The sequence below is a fragment of the Sinocyclocheilus anshuiensis genome, unplaced genomic scaffold (genome assembly GCF_001515605.1).
Source record: "Sinocyclocheilus anshuiensis isolate Anshui unplaced genomic scaffold, SAMN03320099.WGS_v1.1 scaffold689, whole genome shotgun sequence".
Taxonomy (NCBI): Eukaryota; Metazoa; Chordata; class Actinopteri; order Cypriniformes; family Cyprinidae; genus Sinocyclocheilus; species Sinocyclocheilus anshuiensis.
In genome coordinates, this window is record NW_015536490.1 from 178,027 (window position 1) to 183,026 (window position 5,000).

Below are 5,000 nucleotides of genomic sequence, written 5' to 3' on the forward strand. Positions count from 1 at the left end.
CTCCTCTTGGCTTATATCGAAATCCTCTGACATTCTTCTTTACAAATCCTCGTTTTGTACTTCTAATTCTTGACGGTTGTTTTGTTTTGATCTCTCCCCTGTGCTTCCGCATTCGTCACTTCTGAGCGGTGCATGCGCAGCACTGACCTCATACGTCATCCACCCGGAACTACTTCCAGTGTACAACAGTGAGTGCAAGCTACATTAAAGTGATTTATACACCTAGGATGCCTCGGGGGTGAGTAAAACGCAGCCTAATTTTAATTTTTGGGTGAACTAACCCTTTAAGTAGATACTTATTTTAAGCAAAATATAAAAAAGGTCCAGACTTCAAGAAGAAAAAACGTCTCAGGTTACTTATGTAACTATGGTTCCCTGAGTAGGGAACGAGAGACTGCGTCCTCTAGGTTTCTTGTCATGCTGCGGACGCAAGCTTCAGACGAAGAAGTGAATGATGTGTGCTCCCGGCGCCTATTTATACTATAGTCGCACCGGTAGTGACGTCATGGCTGTCGCCGGCCAACGAGTTGGTGTTTTTTTCAATGTATGCTTCAGACACGGGTCACGATGAGGCGTTCCCCATAGCGACCCCTAGAGGACGCAGTGTCTCGTTCCCTACTCAGGGAACCATGGTTACATAAGTAACCTGAGACGTTTCCTACGCATCCTTTAATCTCTTCATTTTCATCTTCTTGAGGTTAAGGTTTATGAAAACTCATTTTGAAAACACATCTAAGTTAAAAGATTTTGTAGAGAATTTTGTGTAATCTGTCTACTGTCAGGACAGAGTTGATGATCGGTACGATACTGATGATGAAGTGACACTGAAATAGTTTCTGTGATTTTTTATTTCTACATTTCATGTTTTTTTTTCTGGAAATGCTGTTATGTATGTATGTACTGTATGTATGTATTGATTGTATGTTAATTGTCGTTTTTGATGATGAATATTCTATAACTGGAACTTTGACTTTGATCAAATAACATTAAATAAATAAAAACTGTATCCAAAACCGCATGATTCAATTCATACCCCACTCTTTAAATAATTTGGAAATGAAATCAGAATTTCACTTGATTACTGATCAGAATGGAAGTTTGCATTGTTTGTCAAATATAATTAGAATTGTGTTAAAGTTTTTTGGGGCTAAACAGTGTGAAAACAGTGCAGTAGTTTGCATGCAATCTTGTTTACACTTTTTGGACACTTTTTACTCTTGTATTTCATTAGAATATGGTAAATGCTGTTATTTATTTATTTCTTTAGTTTTTGTTTGTTTGTTTGTTTGTTTGTTAATGAATGTTCTTGATTAATATTACAACTTAGAAGTACAAGGCGGTTCTAGCTTGTATGGTGCCCGGGCGAACCACCCCTAATGCCACCCCTAAATAAATGTTGTATATATATGTGTGTGTGTGTGTGTGTGTGTGTGTGTGCGTGCGAAATGTGGGGGCTCAAGCACCTGCCCTTTTCCAAATTAATCAAAAGTGCCCCTCTCAGACAAATAGCAATAATAATATTGTGGTCAATAAAACAAAATGCAATGAACATGACAATGTGTACAAAACAGTAACGAATTGCTCAAAAGTCAAAAAATGTATTATCTGTTAGTCTGAGGCGTTGCCATAACACATTGCTATGGGTTGCATGCATTCTGCTTGACTGACTGATATTGCCACTGATTTATATCTCTATTATAGATCAGTGGACTTTGAGTGAGGACCAAAGATGAAAGATGGTGAAGACGATGTTTTCAGAGCTCCTGACCAAATTTTATTGGTTTCGAAAGGCTATATCAACAATCAACATTGTTACGTTTGCTGGCCCAGTTTTATTAGTACATCCAATTAAGAGCACAAACATGCCAAAGTTTGACAAACGCAAAGAGCGATCAGACATTGATATTGTCAACATTAGTATGGATGTCCATGATTATGCTTCTCTTGCTGAAAACGAGCTAGATCTCTGGGTGACTTCACTCCCTGTCACTCCTAGCAAGCCACCTGTTCATAAAAAAGGTAAATCTTCAAGTCCAGACGAGCAGGCCAACTCTGCCATCATTTCCACACTCTCCTCTTTGATCAATACTCGGTCTGATGCACTTGAGGTATGATTAGCGCCAATGCTCTTAAGATAGAAGGGCTAAAGAAAACAATAGACTTTGTGTGTGCCGAAGTACAAGATCTAAAAAAGAATGTGAAAGATGCAGATTCCAGGCTTAAAGCTCAAGATCGTCTCACAGGCACCTGGGATACACACATTTCTGATCTGGAGAGATATTCTCACAAGTGGAATTTGAGATTGTTAGGGGTGCCTGAGACTTACAAGGAATATATCAGATCTGAGGTCATTCGAATCTGCAGCGAGACTTATCCCGAGGCCAAAAGCAAGTACCCTGACGTTGTGGACACTGTGCATCGGCTAGGGAGGAGAGGTGACAACACAAAACCTTCTGTCATTATCATGCAATTTACCTCAAGGGTTATCCGTGATGCCTTATGAAAAGCTGCCAAGAAGTCCCAGTTTCTCAAAGACAACAACCTGCGCTTCGCAGAGGATCTGACTTCACTAGACTGGGAGAGACGGAAGAGCTTGTGGCCTAGAGTGAGAGAGGTGAGGGCTTCTGGAAAAGTGTCTTATTACATCGGAGCGCGTGAGTTCATTGAAGCTGCGGAGATTACTTTGAGTTCCATCATGAGGATCGTGTACTATAACTTTTTTCTATGGTGTCTGTTACCTGTCACTATGACATTTGAGCTATCATCGTATTACAGCTGGACCTTTAATCTGGTTATTTAAAATGGTCATCTAAGCTCTGTTCATCTCAAAAAAAAATTTCATCCATCAGTCAATTTTGACTTTTTGCCTTTGTTTTGATTCTTGTTAACAGCTGTTCATTGCTGTTCGTTTATCAAAGTTGATATCGTTCATTTCTCTTAATGCCAAGGGTCTAAGAAACAATGTGAAGCGCAAAGCCCTTTTTCGTTTGTTTGTTAAAAACCATGGATCAGAATTTTGCTTTTTTTCAAGAAACCCATTCCACACAGGATGATGTTACATTTTGGAGATCGCAGTGGGGCAGTGATGTATGGATGTCTCACGGCACCGAGCGATCAGCGGGTGTCACCATTTTAAAAATGAGTTTGCTGGTGAGATACTACACCTTACCAGCGATCCCAGGGGTCATTTTCTTTTGGTTTCACTTGGCCAGACCATGTATGGGTATAATTCTTCTAAAGAAAATACCACCTTAATGGATGTGATCACTGAATTATACAGTACTGGGTAAATAAATGCCCCAATGCTGTTCTTATTTTAGGTGGTGGATTTCAATGTGATATTAAATAGTGATTTGGATATGTTTCCCCCTAGAGCTGCTTCTATAAATTAGTAAGTCAGTAGTAATTTAGCTAAACTTAAAAGAGTAGAAGAAAATAAGGTGGTGTCTAAATTTGCAATACTTTCTTCTGAATCTTACAAGCTTGAGTATGCTGACCTGCAATCTAAATTAGATGAGATGTATGTGTGTGTGTGTGTGTGTGTGTGTGTGCGTGCAAAATGTGGGGGCTCAAGCACCTGCCCTTTTCCAAATTAATCAAAAGTGCCCCTCTCAGACAAATAGCAATAATAATATTGTGGTCAATAAAACAAAATGCAATGAACATGACAATGTGTACAAAACAGTAACGAATTGCTCAAAAGTCAAAAAATGTATTATCTGTTAGTCTGAGGCGTTGCCATAACACATTGCTATGGGTTGCATGCATTCTGCTTGACTGACTGATATTGCCACTGATTTATATCTCTATTATAGATCAGTGGACTTTGAGTGAGGACCAAAGATGGTGCCTTGTTAAGACGATGTTTTCAGAGCTCCTGACCAAATTTTATTGGTTTCGAAAGGCTATATCAACATATTATTTTGTTACGTTTGCTGGCCCAGTTTTATTAGTACATCCAATTAAGAGCACAAACATGCCAAAGTTTGACAAACGCAAAGAGCGATCAGACATTGATATTGTCAACATTAGTATGGATGTCCATGATTATGCTTCTCTTGCTGAAAACGAGCTAGATCTCTGGGTGACTTCACTCCCTGTCACTCCTAGCAAGCCACCTGTTCATAAAAAAGGTAAATCTTCAAGTCCAGACGAGCAGGCCAACTCTGCCATCATTTCCACACTCTCCTCTTTGATCAATACTCGGTCTGATGCACTTGAGGTATGATTAGCGCCAATGCTCTTAAGATAGAAGGGCTAAAGAAAACAATAGACTTTGTGTGTGCCGAAGTACAAGATCTAAAAAAGAATGTGAAAGATGCAGATTCCAGGCTTAAAGCTCAAGATCGTCTCACAGGCACCTGGGATACACACATTTCTGATCTGGAGAGATATTCTCACAAGTGGAATTTGAGATTGTTAGGGGTGCCTGAGACTTACAAGGAATATATCAGATCTGAGGTCATTCGAATCTGCAGCGAGACTTATCCCGAGGCCAAAAGCAAGTACCCTGACGTTGTGGACACTGTGCATCGGCTAGGGAGGAGAGGTGACAACACAAAACCTTCTGTCATTATCATGCAATTTACCTCAAGGGTTATCCGTGATGCCTTATGAAAAGCTGCCAAGAAGTCCCAGTTTCTCAAAGACAACAACCTGCGCTTCGCAGAGGATCTGACTTCACTAGACTGGGAGAGACGGAAGAGCTTGTGGCCTAGAGTGAGAGAGGTGAGGGCTTCTGGAAAAGTGTCTTATTACATCGGAGCGCGTGAGTTCATTGAAGCTGCGGAGATTACTTTGAGTTCCATCATGAGGATCGTGTACTATAACTTTTTTCTATGGTGTCTGTTACCTGTCACTATGACATTTGAGCTATCATCGTATTACAGCTGGACCTTTAATCTGGTTATTTAAAATGGTCATCTAAGCTCTGTTCATCTCAAAAAAAAATTTCATCCATCAGTCAATTTTGACTTTTTGCCTTTGTTTTGATTCTTGTT

The 5,000-nt window shown here is 39.9% G+C and overlaps 2 pseudogenes; both read left to right on the plus strand.

Moving 5' to 3' along the window:
• Positions 1 to 1,862: 1,862 nt before the first annotated feature.
• Positions 1,863 to 3,834, plus strand: LOC107685247 (uncharacterized; annotated as a pseudogene).
• Positions 3,835 to 3,976: 142 nt separating this feature from the next.
• LOC107685253 (uncharacterized) overlaps positions 3,977 to 5,000 on the plus strand; it is a 1,689-nt pseudogene continuing 665 nt past the window's right edge.